We start from the raw sequence: 23095 nt of genomic DNA on the forward strand, positions 1-23095 counted from the left end.
GTTTTCCCTTGAAGAGGAAAGGGTGATGTAGCAAAGTAGTGTAAGTATTTCCCTCAGTTTTTGAGAACCAAGGTATCAATCCAGTAGGAGACTACACGCAAGTCCCTTGTACCTACACAAACAAATAAGAACCTCGCAACGAACGCGATAAAGGGGTTGTCAATCCCTTCACGGTCACTTACGAGAGTGAGATCTGATAGAGATAATAATAATAAGATAAATATTTTTGGTATTTTTATGATATAGATTGAAAGTAAAGATTGCAAAATAAACGGTGCCAGAAATAGCTTTTTGACGGGAGATTAATATAAAGGAGAATAGTCCCGGGGGCCATAGGTTTCACTAGTGGCTTCTCTCAAGATAGCATAAGTATTACGGTGGGTGAACAAATTACTGTTGAGAAATTGATAGAAAAGTGCCTAATTATGAGAATATCTAGGCATGATCATGTATATAGGCATCGCGTCCGCGACAAGTAGACCGAAACGATTCTGCATCTACTACTATTACTCCACACATCGACCACTATCCAGCATGCATCTAGAGTATTAAGTTCATGAGAACAGAGTAATGCATTAGGCAAGATGACATGATGTAGATGGATAAACTCAAGCAATATGATATAAAACCCATCTTTTTATCCTCGATGGCAACAATACAATACGTGCCTTGCTGCCCCTCCTGTCACTGGGAAAGGACACCGCAAGATTGAACCCAAAGCTAAGCACTTCTCCCATTGCAAGAAAGATCAATCTAGTAGGCCAAACCAAATTGATAATTCGAAGAGACTTGCAAAGATAACCAATCATACATAAAAGATTTCAGAGAAGAATCAAATATTGTTCATAGATAAACATGATCATAAACCCACAATTCATCAGATCTCGACAAACACACCGCAAAAAGAGTTACATCGAATAGATCTCCAAGAAGATCAAGGAGAACATTGTGTTGAGATCCAAAGAGAGAGAAGATGCCATCTAGCTAATAACTATGGACTCGAAGGTGTGAGGTAAACTACTCACACATCATCGGAGGGGCCATGGAGTTGATGTAGAGGCCCTCCGTGATCGATTCCCCCTCCGGGGGAGCTCCGGAAAAGGCCCCAAGATGGGATCTCTTGGGTACAGAATGTTGCGGCGGTGGAAATAGGGTTTCATGGTGCTCTTGGATGTTTTCGGGGTATATGGATATATATAGGAGGAAGAAGTAGGTCGGTGGAGCCACGAGTGGCCCACGAGGCGGGAGGGCACGCCCAGGGGGTAGGCGCGCCCCTGCCTCGTGGCCTCCTCGTTGGTTGCTTGACGTCCACTCCAAGTCCCCTGGATCACGTTTGTTCCAAAAATAACTCTCCTGAAGGTTTATTCCGTTTGATATTCCTTTTCTGCGAAACACTGAAATAGGCAAAAAAACAACAATTTGCACTGGGCCTTGGGTTAGTCCCAAAAATAATATAAAAGTGTATAAATAAGCCCATTAACATCCAAAACAGACAATATAATAGCATGGAACAATCAAAAATTATAGTTACATTGGAGACGTATCAAGCACCCCCAAGTTGAATTCCTACTCGTCCTCGAGTAGGTAAATGATAAAAACAGAATTTTTGATGTGGAATGCTACCTAGCATAATTCTCAATGTAATTTTCTTTATTGTGGCATGAATGTTCAGATCCGAGAGATTCAAGACAAAAGTTTAATATTGACATAAAAATAATAATACTTCAAGCATACCAACTAAGCAATCATGTCTTCTCAAAATAACATGGCAAAAGAAAGTTCGTCCCTACAAAATCATATAGTTTGGTCATGCTCCATTTTCGTCACACAAATATGCTCTCATGTTGCACAACCCCGATGACACGCCAAGCAATTGTTGCACTTTAGTAATCTCAAACTTTTTTCAACTTTCACGCAATACATGAGCGTGAGCCATGGATATAGCACTATGGATGGAATAGAATAATGATAGGGGATTATGTGGAGAAGACAAAAAAGGAGAAAGTCCCACATCGACGAGGCTAATCAACGGGCTAGGGAGATGCCCATCAATTGATGTCAATGCAAGGAGTAGGGATTGCCATGCAACGGATGCACTAGAGCTATAAATGTATGAAAGCTCAACAAAAGAAACTAAGTGGTGTGCATCCAACTTGCTTGCTCACAAAGACCTAGGGCATTTGAGGAAGACCATTGTTATAATATACAAGCCAAGTTCTATAATAAAAAATTCCCACTAGTATATGAAAGTGAAAAAACAAGAGACTCTCTATCATAAAGATCATGGTGCTACTTTGAAGCACAAGTGTGGAAAAAAGGATAGTAGCATTGTCCCTTTTTATTTTTTGTATTTTTTTGGCCTTTATTTTTTTAGCCTTTCTTCTCTTTTTATTTTTTTATTTGGTACAATGCTCTATCAATGATGATCATCACACTTCTATTTATTTACAACTCAATGATTACAACTCGATACTAGAACAAAACATGACTCTATATGAATGCCTCCGGCGGTGTATCGGGAAGGGCAATGAATCAAGAGTGACATGTATAATAAATTATGCATGGTGGCTTTGCCACAAATACGATGTCAACTACATGATCATGCAAAGCAATATGACAATGATGAGGCGTGTCATAAATGAAATGGTGGAAAGTTGCATGGCAATATATCTCGGAATGGCTGTGGAAATGCCATAATAGGTAGGTATGGTGGCTGTTTTGAGGAAAATATAAGGAGGTTTTTGTGTGATAGAGGGTATCATATCACGGGGTTTGGATGCACCGGCGAAGTTTGCACCAACTCTCAAGGTGAGAAAGGGCAGTGCACGGTGCCGAAGAGGCTAGCAATGATGGAAGGGTGAGAGTGCGTATAATCCATGGACTCAACATTAGTCATAAAGAACTCACATACTTATTGCAAAAATCTACAAGTCATAAAAAACCAAGCACTATGTGCATGCTCCTTGGGGATAGATTTGTAGGAAAAGACCATCGCTCATCCCCGACCGCCACTCATAAGGAAGACAATCAAAGAACACCTCATGTTTCAAATTTGTTACACAACGGTTACCATATGTGCATGATACGGGACTTGCAAACTTCAACACAAGTATTTCTCAAATTCACAACAACTCAACTAGCACAACTCTAATATCACCACCTTTATATCTCAAAACAATTATCAAGTATCAAACTTCTCATAGTATTCAATGCACTTTCTATGATAGTTTTTATTATACCCATCTTGGATGCCTATCATATTAGGACTAGTTTCATAACCAAAGCAAATTACCATGCTGTTCTAAAGGACTCCCAAAATAATATAAGTGAAGCATGAGAGATCAATAATTTCTATAAAATAAAACCACCACCGTGCTCTAAAAGATATATGTGAAGCACTAGAGCGAAATTATCTAGCTCAAAAGATATAAGTGAAGCACATAGAGTATTCCAATAAATTCTAATTCATGTGTGTCTCTCCCAAAAGGTGTGTACAGCAAGGATGATTGTGGTAAACTAAAAAGCAAAGACTCAAATCATACAAGACGCTCCAAGCAAAACACATATCATGTGGTGAATAAAAATATAGCCTCAAGTAAAGTTACTGATAGAAGAAGACGAAAGAGGGGATGCCTTCCGGGGCATCCCCAAGCTTAGGCTTTTGGTTGTCCTTTAATTTTATCTTGGGGTGCCATGGTCATCCCTAAGCTTAATCTCTTGCCGCTCCTTGTTTCATAATCCATCAAATCTTTACCCAAAACTTGAAAACTTCACAACGCAATACTTAACCAGAAAATCTCATGAGCTCCGTTAGTAAAAGAAAACAAACCACCATCATAAGGTAATGTAATTAACTCATTATTTATTTATATTGGTGTTAAACCTACTATATTCCAACTTCTCTATGGTTCATAGCCTCCGATACTAGCCATAGATTCATCAAAATAAGCAAACAACACACGAAAAAGAGAATCTGACAAAAATAGAACAGTCTGAAGTAATCTGTAGGTTTAGAATACTTCTGTAATCCCAAAAATTCTAAAATAAATTTCTGGAAGTGAGGAATTTATCTATTAATCATCTTCAAAAAGAATCAACTTAATCTCACTCTCCAGTAAAAAATGGCAGCAAATCTCGTGAGCGCTAAAGTTTCTGTTTTTTACAGCAAGATCGCAAAGACTTTCCCCAAGTCTTCCCAAAGGTTCTACTTGGCACAAACACTAATTAAAAGCATAAAACCACATATAAACATAGGCTAGATGAATTATTTATTACTAAACAGAACCAAAAAGCAAGAAACAAAAATAAAATTGGGTTTCCTCCCAACAAGCGCTATTGTTTAACGCCCCTAGCTAGGCATAAAAGCAAGAATATATCTAGGTATTATCATCTTTGGTATGCAATCCATAAGTGGCTCTCATAATAGATTCATAAGGTAATTTAATTTTCTTTCTAGTAAAGTGTTCCATGCCTTTCCTTAACAGAAATTGGAATCTAATATTCCCTTCCTTCATATTAATAATTGCACCAATCATTCTAAGGAAAGGCCTACCAAGAATAATAGGACATGTAGGATTGCAATCAATATCAAGAACAATGAAATCTATGGCACATAATTACTATTTTCAACAATAAGAACATCATTAATCCTTTCCAAAGGTTTCTTAATAGTGGAATCCGCAAGGTGCAAATTTAAAGAACAATCATCAAATTCACAGAAACCTAACACATCACACAAAGTTTTTGGAATCGTGGAAACACTAGCACCCAAATCACATGAAGCATAGCATTCATGATCTTTAATATTAATTTTAATAGTAGGTTCCCACTCATCATAAAGTTTTCTAGGGATAGAAACTTCCAATTCAAGCTTTTCTTCATAAGATTGCATTAAAGCATCAACAATATGTTTAGTAAAAGCCTTATTTTGATTATAAGCATGCGGAGAATTTAGCACGGATTGCAAACAAGGAAATACAATCTATTAAAGAACAATTATCATAATTAAATTCCTTGAAATCCAAAATAGTGGGTTCATTGCTATGTAAAGTTTTGACCTCATCAATCCCACTTTTACCAATTTTAGCATCAAGATCTAAAAACTCTGAATCATTGGGGCACCTTTTAACTAAAGTTGACTCATCTCCAGTCCCATCATTATCAAGATTAATATTGAAAAACAAAAATTTAATAGGAGACACATCAATCACTTTTATATCTTCATCCTTATTATCATCAAAACTAGAAGAACACACTTTCACAAAGCAATCTTTTTTAGCACGCATCCTAGCGGTTCTTTCTTTGCACTCATCAACAGAAATTCCCATAGCTTTGAGAGACTCATTGATATCATGCTTAGGTGGAATAGATCTACGTTTCAAAGAATCAACATCAAGAGAAATTCTATCCACGTTCCTATCCAACTCATCAATCTTAGACACTTTTTCTTCAATCAAGGTATTGAAACTATTTTGTGAACTAATAAATTCTTTAATATTAGATTCAAAATTAGAGGGCATCTTATTATAATTTCCATAAGAATTGTTGTAGGAATTACCATAATTATTAGAGGAATTACTAGGAAACGGCCTAGGATTAAAATTACCTCTATACGTGTTATTACCAAAATTGTTCCTACCAACAAAATTCACATACATAGATTCATTTTTATTCCCAATAAAAGTAAACAAAGGCATATCATTAGGATCAGAAGAAACACTCTTATTAGCAAACAATTTTGTAAGTTCATCCATCTTTCCACTCAAAACATTGATTTCTTCTATAGCATGCACCTTTTTACTAGTAGATCTTTCAGTGTGCCATTGAGAATAATTAACCATAATATTATCTAGGAGTCTAGTAGCTTCTCCTAAGGTGATTTCCGTAAAAGTGCCTCCCATGGCCGAATCTAAAAGACTTCTAGAAGCAAAATTCAATCTGGCGAAAAGTTTTTGTATAATCATCCAAAGATTCAAACCATGTGTAGGGCAATTACGTATCATTAATTTCATCCTCTCCCAAGCTTGTGCAACATGTTCATGATCAAGTTGCTTAAAATTCATAATATAGTTTCTAAGAGAGATGATCTTAGTGGGAGGAAAATACTTAGAGATGAAAGCATCTTTGCACTTATTCCATCAATCGATACTATTTTTAGGCAAAGACGAAAACCAGGTTTTAGCACAATCTCTAAGCGAAAACGGGAATAGCTTCAATTTAACAATATCATTATCCACATCTTTCTTCTTTTGCATATCACACAAATCAAAAAAGTTGTTTAGATGGGTAGCCGGCATCTGATAATCCCCAAGTGCAGGGAATCATCGTAGCAATTTTCAAAGGTGGAAGTGATAAGTATGGAGTGTCGAACCCACAAGGAGCTAAAGGTAAGATCAATATTCTTGCAAGCCCTATCTGCCACTGATATGACTCTACGTACACCGGACGTTTGCTTCCAACTAGAAACGAGAAATAAAATACGTTGTGGGTATGAAGAGGATAACTTTGCATGATATCGGAGAGATAAAATATAAAAGTAGGGGCTGTTATCATAAAGTTAGAATATATTACTAAATATTATATATAGCGAGTGTGGAATAATGGTGGATCGATGTGCAGAATTGTCCTAGGAAATTGTTAACAAGACCGGTAATCACTATTGCAGTTTCATATGAGGGAGAGGCATAAGCTAACAAACTTTCTCTTCTTGGATCATATGCACTTATGATTGGAACTCTAGCAAGCATCCGCAACTTCTAAACATCATTAAGGTAAAACCCAACCATAGCATTAAAGTATCAAGTCCACTTTATTCCCATACGCCATGTCCCGCTTATCCGTGTTTGTGTTTCAGTCACTCACGCAACGCAGACAATAAGCAAACCATGGACATATTGCAACACCCTACAGCGGTAATCTCTCACGCTTGCGCGACACATGATATCTAGATCATCAATCAACCCAAAGACAAAGGATATCTACTCAAAACATTTTAGGATGGCAACACATCATTGGATCATAATATGTGGCATAAAGCACCATGTTCAAGTAGGGATTACAGCGGGGTGCGGGAGAGTGGACCGCGTAAAAGAGATGAGGGTGATGATGATGATGTTGATGTTGATGAAGACGATCACCGCGGCGAAGATTCCCCTCTCGATGGCACTTCGGTGCCACCAAGAGAGAGGAGGAGAAGTTCTCCCCCTTGTGCTACCTCCTCCATGGCCTCCCCCTGGATGGGGAGAGGTTCCCCCATTGGTCCTTGGCCTTCATGGTGATGATGGCCCCCTCCGGCAGGGTGCCAGAGAGGGCCTAGATTGATTTCTCGTGGCTACAGAGGCTTGCGGTGGCGGAACTTCTGATCTAGGTTAATTTCTGGAGGTTTCTGTATATATAAGAGGTTTTGGCGTCAAGAACAAGTCAGGGGGGTCTCCGGGCTGTCCATGAGGTAGGGGGCGCGCCCAGGGGGTGGGCGCGCCTCCCCCCTCGTGGGCAGCCCGGGACTCTTCTGGCCCAAGTCTTTTACTCCATGGCCTTCTTCTAGTCCAAAAATAAGCTCCGTCAAGTTTCAGGTCAATTGCACTCCGTTTGGTTTTCCTTTTCTGTGATACTCTAAAAGAAGGAAAAACAGAAACTGGCACTGGGCTCTAGGTTAATAGGTTAGTCCCCAAAACCATATAAAATAGCATATAAATGCATATAAAACATCCAAGGTTGATAATATAATAGCATGAATACTTCATAAATTATAGATACGTTGAAGACGTATCAGCATCTTCACTAGGAAGGCCGGAAAACGGATCTTTCATGACAAGATTCAACAAAGCGGCATTAATTTCACAAGATTCAGCATCGGCAAGAGGAGCAATCGGAGTGCTAATAAAATCATTATTGTTGGTATTGGAAAAATCACACAATTTAGTATTATCTTGAGCCATCGCGACAAACAATCCAACACACAAACACACAAGAAGCAAGCAAAAAGAGGCGAATGGAAGAGAGAAGGGGAACGGAAAAGGAGGTGAATAAAACGTCAAGGGTGAAGCGGGGAGAGGAAAACGAGAGGCAAATGGCAAATAATGTAATGCGAGGGATAAGATTTTGTGATGGGTACTTGGTATGTCTTGACTTGTGCATAGATCTCCCCGGCAATGGCGCCAGAAATCCTTCTTGCTACCTCTTGAGCACTGCGTTGGTTTTCCCTTGAAGAGGAAAGGGTGATGCAGAAAAGTAGCGTGAGTATTTCCCTCAGTTTTTGAGAACCAAGGTATCAATCCAGTAGGAGACTACACGCAAGTCCCTCGTACCTGCACAAACAAATAAGAACATCGCAACCAACGCGATAAAGGGGTTGTCAATCCCTTCACGATCACTTGCGAGAGTGAGATCTGATAGAGATAATAATAAGATAAATATTTTTGGTATTTTTATGATATAGATTGAAAGTAAAGATTGCAAAATAAATGGTAATAGAAATAGCTTATTGACAGGAGATTAATATAACGGAGAATAGACCCGGGGGCCATAGGTTTCACTAGTGGCTTCTCTCAAGATAGCATAAGTATTATGGTGGGTGAACAAATTACTGTCGAGCAATTGATAGAAAAGTGCATAATTATGAGAATATCTAGGCATGATCATGTATATAGGCATCACGTCCGCGACAAGTAGACCGAAACGATTCTGCATCTACTACTATTACTCCACACATCGACCGCTATCCAGCATGCATCTAGAGTATTAAGTTCATGAGAACAGAGTAATGCATTAGGAAAGATGACATGATGTAGAGGGATAAACTCAAGCAATATGATATAAACCCCATCTTTTTATCCTTGATGGCAACAATACAATACAATACATGCCTTGCTGCCCCTGCTGTCACTGGGAAAGGACACCGCAAGATTGAACCCAAAGCTAAGCACTTCTCCCATTGCAAGAAATATCAATCTAGTAGGCCAAACCAAACTGATAATTCGAAGAGACTTGCAAAGATAATCAATCATACATAAAAGATTTTAGAGAAGAATCAAATATTGTTTATAGATAAACTTGATCATTAACCCACAATTCATCGGGTCTCGACAAACACACTGCAAAAAGAGTTACATCAAATAGTTCTCCAAGAAGATCGTGGAGAACATTGTATTGAGATCCAAAGAGAGAGAAGAATCCATCTAGCTAATAACTATGGACCCGAAGGTCTGAGGTAAACTACTCACACATCATCGGAGGGGCCATGGAGTTGATGTAGAGGCCCTCTGTGATCGATTCCCCTTCCGGCGAAGCTCCGGAAAAGGCCCCAAGATGGGATCTCTTGGGTACAGAAGGTTGTAGCGGTGGAAATAGGGTTTCGTGGTGCTCCTGGATGTTTTCGGGGTATATGGATATGTATAGGAGGAAGAAGTAGGTCGGTGGAGCCACGAGGGGGGAGGGCGCGCCCAGGGGGGTAGCCGCGCCCCCTGCCTCGTTGGTTGCTTGACGTCCACTCCAAGTCCCCTAGATCATGTTTGTTCCAAAAATAACTCTCCCGAAGGTTTTATTCCGTTTGATATTCCTTTTCTGCAAAACACTGAAATAGGCAAAAAAACAATTTGCACTGGGCCTTGGGTTAGTAGGTTAGTCCTAAAAATAATATAAAAGTGTATAAATAAGCCCATTAACATCCAAAACAGATAATATAATAGCATGGAACAATAAAAAATTATAGATACGTTGGAGACGTATCAGCGCGCGCCGGGTTGGACTGCGTAAGGAGCTGCCTTGTTTAAGGAGGTAGCAAGTTCTCCTCATCGGCCGTGTTCGCAACGTGCAGGAGTGCAAAGGGCAATGGGCCCAAGACCCCTGCACGCTTAGGACGTAGACCAGCGTGCTGACCTCTCTGTTGAGCCTTGGTAGGGCTACGGCGTGTCGATCGGCCGAGGCCGGTCATGGCCTGATGGTGTTTCCGGCTGGAGTTGATCGAGCGTGTTGGGTAAGTTTGTGCACCCCTACAGGGAAGTATTCTATCTATTCGAATAGTTGTGTCCGCGGTAACAGACGCTCGGAGTTGTATCCCGATCAATACAACTAGAACTGGATGCTGGGGCATGAGAAATGGATATGATGGCTCCGGGACTGCTTTCTCCCAGGGAGCCGAGAAAGGATCTCTGGGCGCTAATGTTACAACATACTTGTTAAAAATAATATGCTATTTTTTACTCTTTTAAATGCTGCAAGATGCTTGAAGATGCTAGTCTTTGATAGGCCAGGCTAGGGCTGGAAAAAAAGCTCGAAGCTCGTGAGCTAAACGAGTAGCTTGTGACTCGGCTCGAATCGACTCGAACTCGAAGAATAACAAGTCGATCCAAGCTTTAGTTCAAGATCGTTTATAGACCAAGTTAAACGATTCAATCTCATGAGTACTCGTGTAATTCGTTAGTCTTGGTACAAAAGATCAGCCACTCCCAATATAAAAAAAGATCAGCCACTCAGCACCCTATGTCCTAGGCGCACAACACAAGGCCTAGTCGTAGAAGGCCCAACTGCCTAGGAGACTCATGTGTTACAAGGAAATTACTATTGTTAGTGATATATATGTTTAATATATACATAATCATTTTTATAATATTTGAGGGTTTTATGTTCATATCTTTAACGAGCTTAACAAGCTAAACAAGCCAGCTCGCGAGTTATATGAGTCGAGCCAATCTTGGATTTGAGCTCGTTATAATAACGAGTCGAGTCGAGCTAGCTCGTTAACGAAACGAGCTCTAGCGAGTCGAGCCGAGCTGGCTCGGCTCGAATTCCAGCCCTAGGCTAGGCTTTCCCCTCTATTCTACCATTCTACAGATTAGTCCATAAATACCATCCATTTCTTTGATACCGATGCATATGTAGTGTAGATCCTTGCTTGCGAGTACTTTGGATGAGTACTCATGCTTGCTTTGCTACCTCTTTTTCCCCTTTTCCATTCTACCTGGTTGCTACAACCATATGATGGATCCCAGGAACCAGATACCACCAACAACTACTACTACCCCAATGGAGCCTACTACTACGTGGAGACCGCCGACGACCAGGAGTAGTTTAGAACGCTCCCAGGCAGGAGGCCTTGCCTTTTCAATCGTTGTTGCTTTTGTGCTAGCCTTCTTAAGGTAGATCTTGATTAATTTATGTCAGTACTCAAATATTGTTGCTTCCGCTGACTCGTTTGTACTCAAGCTTATGTATTCAAGCCCTCGAGGCCCATGGCTTGTAATATAAAGCTTGTATTATTTTATTTGTGTCTAGAGTTGTGTTGCGATATCTTCCCGTGAATCCTTGATCTTGATCGTACACATTTGCGTGTATGATTAGTGTACGATTGAATCGAGGGTGTCACACCTATTAACATTTTACCTTCAATAATCTCCTCCATACTATGATTCCTAGCAAGATCAAGTGATTTGTAGTAACTATCTAGAAATTCCATAGCAACCTCAATGGGTGGTACTTCTTTCCCATGCACAATGTCATTACGTAGCTACCATATCCTCCATACAAGCAGAATTACCATATCATGAGTTTTGTTATCACATATCGCCAAAACATGCAATATCCACTCTTTGTAGTTATCTACTAGCACATCATCCCCAGGCAATGGTCATATTCCATGCATGATTTGCCTAACTAGACACGTCTGAGTGCACACAACTGGCGCATGAAAGGAGCCTTTGCTTTCACGACCACACACCCTGCAATGATCTATAGTGCCCAAATGGCGAAACAACTTGTTTTGTTCCGTCGCAAGAGCTTCCGACGCGGCCTTCCATGCAGTCATCCTCATCTTCAGAGGGACTTTACACTGGTGTAGAGATGTGTTATACAAACGGTTTTTAACCCCTTTCCTCGACGATGTTTCGAACTGTCGCCAAGTGAGTGATTGCGATAGGGGGTCCTTCCCACACGACCCAGAAACCGTCGGGGATAGGCCCTCCTAGCACACAGGCAGGGGCAAAATGAGCTCGTGTGCGATTGGGCGAGGCATCGAAACCCAATCGTTTCCGTTCATATGTACATCTCACACGGTGAATCCCAGAAAACATTTCCGTTCGTATGTATATCACACACAGTTTTTTTGGTGGAAAGTGCAAGGTGGCCTAACGCAAACATTTCTCTGTCTGAAGTCGTGTGTGATTGTTAGTTGATCGAACACGCCTACTTTCTAAAAACCATGTGGGTTGGTTGAGTTCATCACCCACGGTGCTGTCTGAGTAACCGTCTGCAATAGAAAACCCCAAGAAGCAGGGTAATTAGCCTATTATTGATAATCCATGTAGTAATAAAATTGACATTTCTTACAAAACACACTAGATATTTCATATCCGTATAACGGCAGCCATGATTTCATAATCGAATTACATCAGATAGCTTCAGCACTTGGTTACGCCATTACACAACAGCACCAAGTTTCACATGCAACATCAAAAACCTTTGGAAAGTAGCATCATATGTGGTAAAAAGATAGATCAATCTCATCTGGAAGCAGAAGGCAAATATTGAGCCTTCGGTGATGTTGAATGTCCTTGCAACTTTAGGCTAGTGGCTATGGATAATTGCCCGCCCAACCTTTGTCCTCTTCAGGAAGACTTCAATATTGTATCGTGGGTGTTGAATGAATACCTTCCTCGCCTCTTGACCATGCAAGTGGTTTGAGAGGTAATCATTGGTGAACTGCTTTGAAAAGTACTGAAAACAAGGATATGCATAAATCACTGTTATAAATTTTGAAATGGCGCAAGGGGTAAAAACAAGGTAAAAGAGTTAGTACCATCCTTTAGTTGACTGATGTCTTCTTCATTGTGCAAACAAAGATCTTGTTGTTATTCATCGTAAGTTTCTTCATCCTAACAATCTTTCTGAGTTTCTTGACTTGACTTATATTCATGGACATCTCATTTCCCCATATGTGAAATGGGTCGAACAATGGCTCTAAGCCTCTGACAGCAGGACCTACATGTGCAAGACCAAATTGTAAGAAACCTAAATATTAGAATGATTCCTGCAACTGCACAATAATGTCCTATTAATGAAAGGACCATGCATGAGCAAACCTCGATGGTAAATCGTAGTGTCTCCCATTGTTTCCCTACAACACACATAAGGAAGATCTTGATCAGGTTAACTGAGAGTTGCCATACTATCAGTAGAATATGTATTGAGTACAGCCAAATTTGATTTATTTCTCACACGCATAATAATACAAAATTGTACCCACAACAAATTAAAATCAAATTGCAGAATTGAACCATACACTTAAATGGACAACAGACCAAATGAACCAAGACATTTAACTGAGCACGACATTGCAGAATGGGAACATGTACTAGAAGATAAGACAGTTAACAAAACAAAGAATGCTTGAGAACAATACTACGAAATGTAGGAATTGTTGGACCAAACTATTAACTAAATATTAAATTTCAGAGGACCAAATTGTTAACTAAACATCAGATTGCATATTAACATTACAGAGGACAAATCACTAGAAGGCACTAGTGGTGGCCTCGAGAAAACATCACGAACTGTATTTTAAAGTAGACAACCGCGTGGTGGTGTCGACGGTGGCCTCGAAGACAAGGTGCTCCTCCAAGATCTGGCGGTCGACACACATGGCAGCCATAGCGACCTCGTGCGTGCGTGCGACCGCGATTTGCTTCTCCGCTGCCAGATGCTACTGAGCTCCATGTTATACTGCGTGCAAAATGGTTGTGGGCGGTGCTTAATTGGAGGACGGGGCCAGTGATTTCGGCAGAAGGTGGCGGGCCGTCGGTCAGGGCATGTGGGATGGGGAAGGAGGAGGATGGTGTGGGCGGGGTGTGGATTACCTGACCATATCGACGAGGCCGCACAGCAAGAAGCAGGGTCAGCGGCGCTGCAAGAAGAAGGGTCGGCGGCGAGGAGGCTGAGCTGCCAGTAAGTAGCAGTGAAGGTTTGAACTTGGAAAGCAAGGAGGAACAATGGAAATGTGGCTTTCGACGGGAGGGAGGGGGCGAGGAGATAGATATTTCCGCGGTAGCAGAAAAATTCGCTCGGTGCAGCGAGAAACTGGCGCGCAAGTGTGGTTCAAGCGCGGGTGGTGGACTGTGGACGACGAAGGTTCCTGCGTAAGCTAGACAAGACGGTGCACCAAGATATTTTGTATCGCATCCCACAAGATTCTTGCTAGTAAACTGTTTGTGATATACCTGATTTTTTTCATTATGTTTTGAAAGACAAAATGGTGTTACAAAGAGAAAATATGGTGTTTGAATTGCTAGAACATTTATGTACAGTGAACATGCAACTACATGAGTGTCGTGTTTAAATTTGGAATTATTCCGAGTTTATTTGGCATTTTTATGCATTAATTGAGTTTCCAGGCATCTAATGTGCATAATTCAAATTTGAACTACAAGCACGTGCTCCAGTGCACCAAAGTTTGTTAAAAAATCACATGTGTGCCTTTGGGTGAATTTATAGGTCCCATGCAAGAATGGGAATGAAATTCAAACATCTGAGCACCGTGGCTCGGCCGGGAACATTGAGAAACTTGGTTTTTAAATTTCTGTAAATTCAAACTCGCCTAAAAATCATGAAACTTGGCATGGTGTCATTTCATGGCACCAACATGTTGTGGTAAAAAAAATTGGACGCATTTTGACAAGCTTTGGTATAAGCTTCTTGCAAACCGAAGCTTCTCTCAAGAAGGCTCGTGGTTCCGAGAGGGAACGTGTCACCTTCGTGTGCGAAACGACATACATTGCCTTCTCCCGCCTTAATTTTTTTACACAAGCAGCTTAGACCAAATAGGAGTTTTGTGCTAAATTTTGGAGTTATTCCGGGTTCGTTTGGCCTTTTTTATACATTAATTGAATTTCTAGGCATCTAATGTGCATAATTCAAATTTGAACTACAAGCACATGCTCTAGTGCACCAAAGTTGGTTGTTGAAAAATCACATGTGTGTCCTTGGGTGAATTTCTAGGTCCCATGCAAGAAATGGGAATGGAATTCAAACATCTGGGTGTCGTGGCTCGGCCAGAAATATTGAGAAACTTGGTTTTTTAATTCCTGTAAATCCAAAACACGCCAGAAAATCATGAAATTTGGCATGGTGTCATGACATGGCACCAACATATTGTGGTAATTTTTTTGGCCCAATTGGGACAAGCTTTGGTATAAGCTTCTTGCAAACTGGAGCTTCTCTCAAGAAGGCTCCTGGTTCCGAGAGGGAACGTGTCACCTCCGTGTGTGAAACAACATACACTGCCTTGTCCCACCTTAATTTTTTTACACAGGCAGCTTAGGCCAAATAGGAGTTTCGTGCTAAATTTTGAAATTATTCCGGGTTCGTTTGGCCTTTTTATATATTAATTGAATTTCTGGGCATTTAATGTGCATAATTCAAATTTGAACTACAAGCACATGCTCTAGTGCACCAAAGTTGGTTGAAAAATCACATGCGTGTCCTTGGATGAATTTCTAGGTCCCATGCAAGAAATGGTTATGGAATTCAAACATCTAGGCGTCGTGGCTCGGCCAAAAATATTGAGAAACTTGGTTTTTTAATTCCTGTAAATCCAAAACACGCCTGAAAAATCATGGAACTTGTCATGGTGTCATGACATGGCACCAACATGCTGTGGTAATTTTTTTGGCCGAATTGGGACAAGCTTTGGTATAAGCTTCTTGCAAACTGGAGCTTCTCTCAAGAAGGCTCGTGGTTCCAAGAGGGAATGTGTCACCTCCGTGTGCGAAACGACATACACTGTCTTCTCCTGCCTTGATTTGTTTACACATGCAGCTTAGACCAAATAGGAGTTTCATGATAAATTTTGGAATTATTCTGGGTTTGTTTGGCCTTTTTTATACTTTAATTGATTTTCCAGACATTTAATGCACATAATTCAAATTTGAAGTACAAGCGCATGCTCCAGTGCGCAAAAGTTAGACGGAAAATCATTTATGTGTACTTAGGCGAATTTCTAGGTCCCATGGAAGAAGTGGGAATGGAATTCAAACATCTGGGCGTCTTGGATCGGCTGAAAACATCGAGAAACTTGGTTTTAAAATTCCCGTAAATCCAAAACTCGCCTGGAAATCATGAAACTTGGCATGGTGTCATGACATGACACCAACATGTTGTGGTAATTTTTTTGTCCGATTTGCAAAGGCGCACACATTAACAATCAACAAAGGCATTTTGGAACAAGTGTTGTCACATTACAAATCGGAAACACAAGTATTATTGAAACCGTGAGCTTTCTACTTACCATTTACGTGTCGCCACATGTCCCCTTTTTTATTGGCTAGGAGGTGCCATGCGGGGTAGCTATTTGAGTATGGGAGGCGTGCGATCAGACCCCTGTGCATGCTCATCGGGAGGAGAGCCCTTTGACCTCTATCCGTGGCCCACCTCCCTCCAAACTTTTCCATTAATGGTGCTCGAGCCCCTGTTTCATGGCATCGCTATGTCTCACTCAACTGAGATTTAAGAGAGAGAAAAGAAAATCTGAAAAGAAAGTTTTGCACGGATCTTGATGTAAGATCTGACGGACCTATATAGCATCGAGTATGACTTATAACAAGACTTATGAATATAAGGATGGTGACAGTGGATAATAATTGGCTTACATATTTAGGAAGATAACTAAAAAAGCCACATGCGGCAACGCCTGAAATACACAAGGGCAAAAGAAGAAGGAAGACAACGATCTGGCTCGCTGGTCTCTACTTTTTTGACGCATTGCTGCATGCCATGGGAATTAGTAGTCTCCGCGGCAAGCGGCGATGAGCTCTTTCGTGTCCTCAAGACGCTGCTTGAGAGCATCCGTGGATTTTCCACCAGCCTTTGGCACTCGATGCGGAGCATGGCATTCTCGTCCATAAGTTTCTTGACGATGACGCCGATCCTCTACAACAAGGCAGTGGTCTCCTCGTGCTGCTTTGTTGTTCCGGCAATCTACGCCCTCAGCAGGTCGCGCTCGGTGCGGAGCTTCACCTTCTCCTCCCCTAGTCCCTGGATGACGCTGGTAGCACTTTCAAATGAGGCATTCATCTCGTCCTACTGCTTCATCCAGTCGGAGATCCGACCCATCGGGTCATCGATCATAGCGTGCATGCGCCTATGAGAGTCCTCGCCTGCCCGTGGGCCATTTTACCAGGTTGCTGCTGCACGAGCGGACATCTCTGCTGCCTTCGGGGCGCAGCGGTACATCTCAGCTACTTTCGCGGCGTGGCCGGACCAGTCTGCTGCATCGACAGCACGACGGGACCTCTATGCTACTACAGCCGTGCGGCAGGACATGTCGACTGCTTTCGCGGCGAGGCGGGACATCTCTCGTGCTTCCGCTTTCATGCTCGCCTCTCCCTGGTAGTAATCTCTCGACCCAAAACTCACGCTGGCCATGGCAGACGCAAGGGAACGACGATGAATGACTTGTTTGCTTTTGTGGATGAGGATCGAGTTGAGGAGGAATGTGCAATCATCTTGTAGTAGTATTTATAACTGAGTACTAATATACTCCTAAGTGGGAAACCGTTTAGGTTTTGATCGGTGTGAACAAGTTTGCAATTAAATATAGCGTGGTAGTAATTTGGAATGTGACGGGACGCAGGCTCAAAATTTATTGACAGTTCTATAATTTCTAAGTGTGGCACTATTCTCGGACGACGTAACGTGGGCACGCTTTCTCAGGAGCGTACATGGCGATTGCACCATAGGATGCACCGCAATAAGCGATGTCAGCACACATCTTGTTCTAACAATCGTGCGCGCTCGTTATTACCATTGCGCATGCTTGTTTTAATTAGAATGTGTGCCCGTCTAGCGCACACACGTTGATCTGTCTAACTGTTTCTATTTGTTGTGGTTAATCGCAGATAGTTCATCTGTGTGAAGTGTATGCCGTCAATCGCAAACATGTTGATCTGGCTGGCCGTTTCTATTGTGTTGCCTAATCGCAAACAGTTCATCCGTTTGAAGTGTATGCCCTCAATCGCACACACCTTCATCTGGCTGCCCGTTTCTGTTGTCCCGTCTCATCACAAACAGTTAATTCGACTGAACTGTATGCCATATATCGCAAACGCCTTCATTTGGCTGCCCGTTTATGTTCTTCTTCCTCATCACAAACATTTCATTGAACTGAACCGTATGCCCCGCATCACACACGCAACTGAAATCTGAACCATGTTTGATGTATCCGCCATCGCAAATGTTTTGCATCTTTTTTAGGTTTTTTTACATCACCGTTTTGCGATTAATGCATCACACATAGTTTCATCGAAGAATCTCTGATTGTAGTGTCGCGTTAGCAGCATCCTGCAGTAGTGTTAGCTCACCATATAAAATTCCATATAGATAGTACTCCCTCAGATGTATACTAGATGCCCCACCCACAAACGAGTCATCATGGTCTTTTGTTGTGAGACGATAGACACTTTTAACAGTGAAACTTCAGGATTTCTCTGGGAACCAAGCAAGGAAATCAACATGATTCCTCGGCGACGTACATATCCTCAAAATTTGTTGCACATCCACGTCCCAGAAATGTTGCCGGAGACACTCCAGATTCCATCCACCATGATCAAAAAGGAAATCTGAAACTCGGTTAAACTGACGGTTTCTTTTCGAAGTGATCTGTCGTAGGTCGTTAACCCTAGGTATGCAAGGATCCCGTCACGTATGTACCATAGAGCCATCAACAATTCTCCAAATAATTCCTTCTTTCACTAGCTGAAGGCCATACTCAATGCCTTTCCAGAAGCCAAAGAACAACCAGAAAACATTGTATCCAGAATATTTCCGTTTGGATAATATTTTGCTCACAGTAGTCGAGCACACAAACTATCCGGGGTTTCAATCATCCACCATATCTGTCTAGCTAGCAGGGCTTGGTTGAAAGCGCGCATATCTCTGAATCCCGATGCCACCCTTTGATTTTGCAAGGCGCATTTTATCCCAACTGAGCCAAGCCATTTCTCTCTTTCCTTTGTCAACTCCCCATCAATATTGTCTCATCATGCGTGCTAAATCGCCACACACAGAAGCAGGCAATTTGAAGACGCTCATAAAATATGTGGGGATAGCTTGCGCAAAAGACTTAGTTAGAATCTCCTTATTACCCAAGTACATGAAATACTCGCTCCAATCTAATAGCTTCTTACTAATTCTTGCTTCAGTTGTTTCAAACCTACCTTTGTGCATCCTACCTTCTGGCACTATGGAAGGCCCAAATACTTTGGCTCAAAGACATCTTTTCTAATATCTAGGATTCTTTTAATGCCATTTGCCACTGTCTTCGAACAGTTATCAGAAAAAAGGATGGAACACTTTGAAGGGTTAAAAGTTGACCCGTGGCCGCTGCACAAGTGTTCAACAAACCTTTGACAATTGTAGTTTATTGTTCGGAAGCCCGGAAAAATAATTGAAAATCATCCAAAAATAATAAATGAGAGATCACCGGTGCACGTCCACATATCCTTACACCTTACATACTCCCGTCCATAATTGCTTTGTTGACAAGAACAGAGAAAGCATCGGCCACAAAAGAAACAAAAACAAAGATAATGGATCACCATGTCGAAGTCCTCGTGAAGGTGTGAAGGAATTTAAATTTTTCCCATTAAACTGCTGGAATTTTGTCTATTTTGGGCCAGCCCAATAGCAGTTTTAGAAATTCCTAATAAATCCTAGAGGCCCACGCAGCCCATTCATGCAAGGGAAGAGGTGGAACTAAAGTTTAGTCCCACATTGCTAGTTTGGTGGGAGTTGGACCTCCTTATAAGGGAGGATGTTTCCCTACATGTATGAGCATGAAAACAAGAGGGACATTCACGCGCGCTCCTCCTTCACTGCCCGCCTCGTCACAACACGATGCGCCGCGCCACGGGTTGAGGGAATGAGCCGAGCCGATGTCTAAATTTTTCCATGCACAACTTGTATACGAAAGGTCACACGAAAGCTCAAAAGATTTTTTCCATAGTGGAGACTGAATGCGAATGGTGCAGCCGAAGTCTCTTCGTCTCACCTTCTGATGCTGCCCTCTCACCTCTCTCTCCTGTGCCTATAAAAGGGAGGTCGCTCCTCGCCAGAGATACACACCAGAATAACACATTCCTTCTCGCCCCCATGTTTCTGAGCACTGAGCTACTGCTACGTTCTTCCCCATCCTGGCTTGCGGCATGCACCGCAGGTCAGGACAGTAGGACTACGAAACCGCACCTCTTTAATTCCTGTACGGGAGAAGGGTGATAAAGTTTTGGGGACGCGACTACTGACTTCTTTGTCACGGACGCCCCGGACTCCGACGAGTACTTCCCCAATGATGACTTCTTCCCTGATGTCGACAACCTCTTCGACGACATGGCTGGCAATGACACCAACCCCAAGACTAGTGCTTCCATTGCTGCTGCACCGTACGTTCTCATGCTCTTTCTGTTTGATGTTCTGCCACAGCTTCTTGCTATAGTGTCTGCTCTAGATATGCTCGATTCTAGTTCATATATTCAGATGCTATTTACCTTCTCTCTATCAGATTGCATGACTTGTTATATCTCTGCTACAATAGTCATTTTTATCTACTATTTCCATTAATAAAATCATATGGTAAATTTCTCATATTTCCAACAATCCAAAAACCTAATCAAAGGCAATTTACCTCGAGTGGTTTTGCTGCTTCCATGAGACCTCCTATGTTTGAGGGTATCCACTATAAGAGATGGCGTGTGAGAGCAGTCTTATGGTTTCAAACCATGAGTTGCTATGACACCACTCTTGGAAAACCTGAAGGAGATTATGATGCTCAACAGGAACAAGCTTTTCAGAAAATGGATACTCTGTTTAAGGCTGCTCTCTTGAGTGTTCTTGGTGAGAACATAGTTGATGCTTATGCGTCAATTGACAATGGAAAAGATATATGAGACGCACTCGAGGCCAAGTTTGGGGTCTTGGATGCCGGCACTGAGCTGTACATCATGGAACAATTCTATGACTGCAGGATGACTGAAGAGCGCTCCGTGGTTGAGCAAGCTCACGAGATACAATCATTTGCTAGAGAACTTCAGCACTTCAATTGTATGCTACCAGACAAGTTTGTTGCCGGAGGCATCATCACTAAGCTTCCTCCTTTGTGGAGGAACTTTGCTACCTTACTGAAACACAAGAGACATGAGTTTTCCGTTCCGGATCTTATTGGTACTCTTGATGTGGAAGAAAAGGCGAGAGCAAAAGACACACGTGCTCGAGGTATTGAGGGAGGATCTAGTGCCAATCTGGTACAGAAGAAAAATTTCCAGCCCCACAAGTTCAAGAACAAGGGCAAGTTTGATGGTAAATCAAAGTTTGATAGGAAGAACAAGGTTGTACAACACACCAACTTCAAGAAGAAGAATGATAAGAAGAAAGGTGTTTGTCATGTGTCCGAAGATCCTGACCATTGGGCTTCTAGTTTCCCTAATCGTTATGACAAGCATCATCTTGGGAAAGGCGGCAAGACTGCTAATGTTGTCATTGGTGACACTGACATGAAGGATGTTGGGTATGGTATATTTTTATTTCCCACTATTCTTTCAGTATGTCATTCTCCTGATTGGTTGATTGACATGGGTCCTAATATGAATTGCAGTGATATTTCCATGTTTTCGTCTTATCAGACCGCAAGGACTTCAACCGCGCCGATGAGAAACGGTTCAAGTGCTTCTGTTCGTGGTGTTAGCATTGTCGATCTGAAGTTTACTTTGAGGAAGATCGTGCGGCTGAAGAACGTGCATTATGTCCCCTCCGTCAATAAAAATCTTGTTAGCAGATCTCTTTTGTGTAGAGATGGCTACAAGCTTGTCTTTGAGTTGAATAAATTTGTAATATCCAAGTATGGAACTTTTGCCGATAAAGGCTATGAGTCAGGAGGCCTCTTTCGTTTATCCTTGTCAGATGTTTGCAATAAAGTTGTTAATCATGTTTGCAATAATAGTGAATCAAATGTGTGGCATTTACGTCTTTGGCATGTTAACTTTGGTTGCATGTCGCGACTAGCGAAGTTGAACTTAATCCCCAGTTTCACCATTGTCAAGGGATCTAAGTGTCAAGTGTGTGTGCAATCTAAGAAACCTCGTAAGTCTCATATGACTGCGGAAACAAGAAATCTTGCACCACTAGAGCTCATACATTTAGATCTTTGTGGAATGAATGGTGTGTTGACAAAAGGTGGAAAGAAGTACTTTATGACGTTGATGACCCACAAGTATAGGGGATCTATCGTAGTCCTTTCGATAAGTAAGAGTGTCGAACCCAACGAGGAGCAGAAGGAAATGACAAGCGGTTTCCACCAAGGTATTTTCTGCAAGTACTGAAATAAGTGGTAACAGATAGTTTTGTGATAGGATAATTTGTAACGAGCAATAAGTAACAAAAGTAAATAAAGTGCAGCAAGGGTGCCCAATCCTTTTGTAGTAAAGGACAAGCCTAGACAAACTCTTATATGATGTAAAGCGCTCCCGAGGACACATGGGAATATCGTCAAGCTAGTTTTCATCACGTTCATATGATTCGCGTTCGGTACTTTGATAATTTGGTATGTGGGTGGACCGGTGCTTGGGTGCTGCCCTTACTTGGACAAGCATCCCAATTATGATTAACCTCTATTGCAAGCATCCGCAAATACAACAAAAGTATTAAGGTAAACCTAACCATAGCATGAAACATATGGATCCAAATCAGCCCCTTACGAAGCAACGCATAAACTAGGGTTTAAGCTTCTGTCACTCTAGCAACACATCATCTACTTATTACTTCCCAATGCCTTCCTCTAGACCCAAATAATGGTGAAGTGTCATGTAGTCGACGTTCACATAACACCACTAGAGGAGAGACAACATACATCTCATCAAAATATCGAACGAATACCAAATTCACATGACTACTAATAGCAAGACTTCTCCCATGTCCTCAGGAACAAAAGTAACTACTCACAAAGCATAAACATGTTCATAATCAGAGGGGTATTAATATGCGTATAGGATCTGAACATATGATCTTCCACCAATTAAACCAACTAGCATCAACTACAAGGAGTAATTAACACTACTAGCAACCT

This window comes from Triticum dicoccoides, chromosome 6A, assembly GCF_002162155.2.
Source record: "Triticum dicoccoides isolate Atlit2015 ecotype Zavitan chromosome 6A, WEW_v2.0, whole genome shotgun sequence".
Classification (NCBI taxonomy): Eukaryota; Viridiplantae; Streptophyta; class Magnoliopsida; order Poales; family Poaceae; genus Triticum; species Triticum dicoccoides.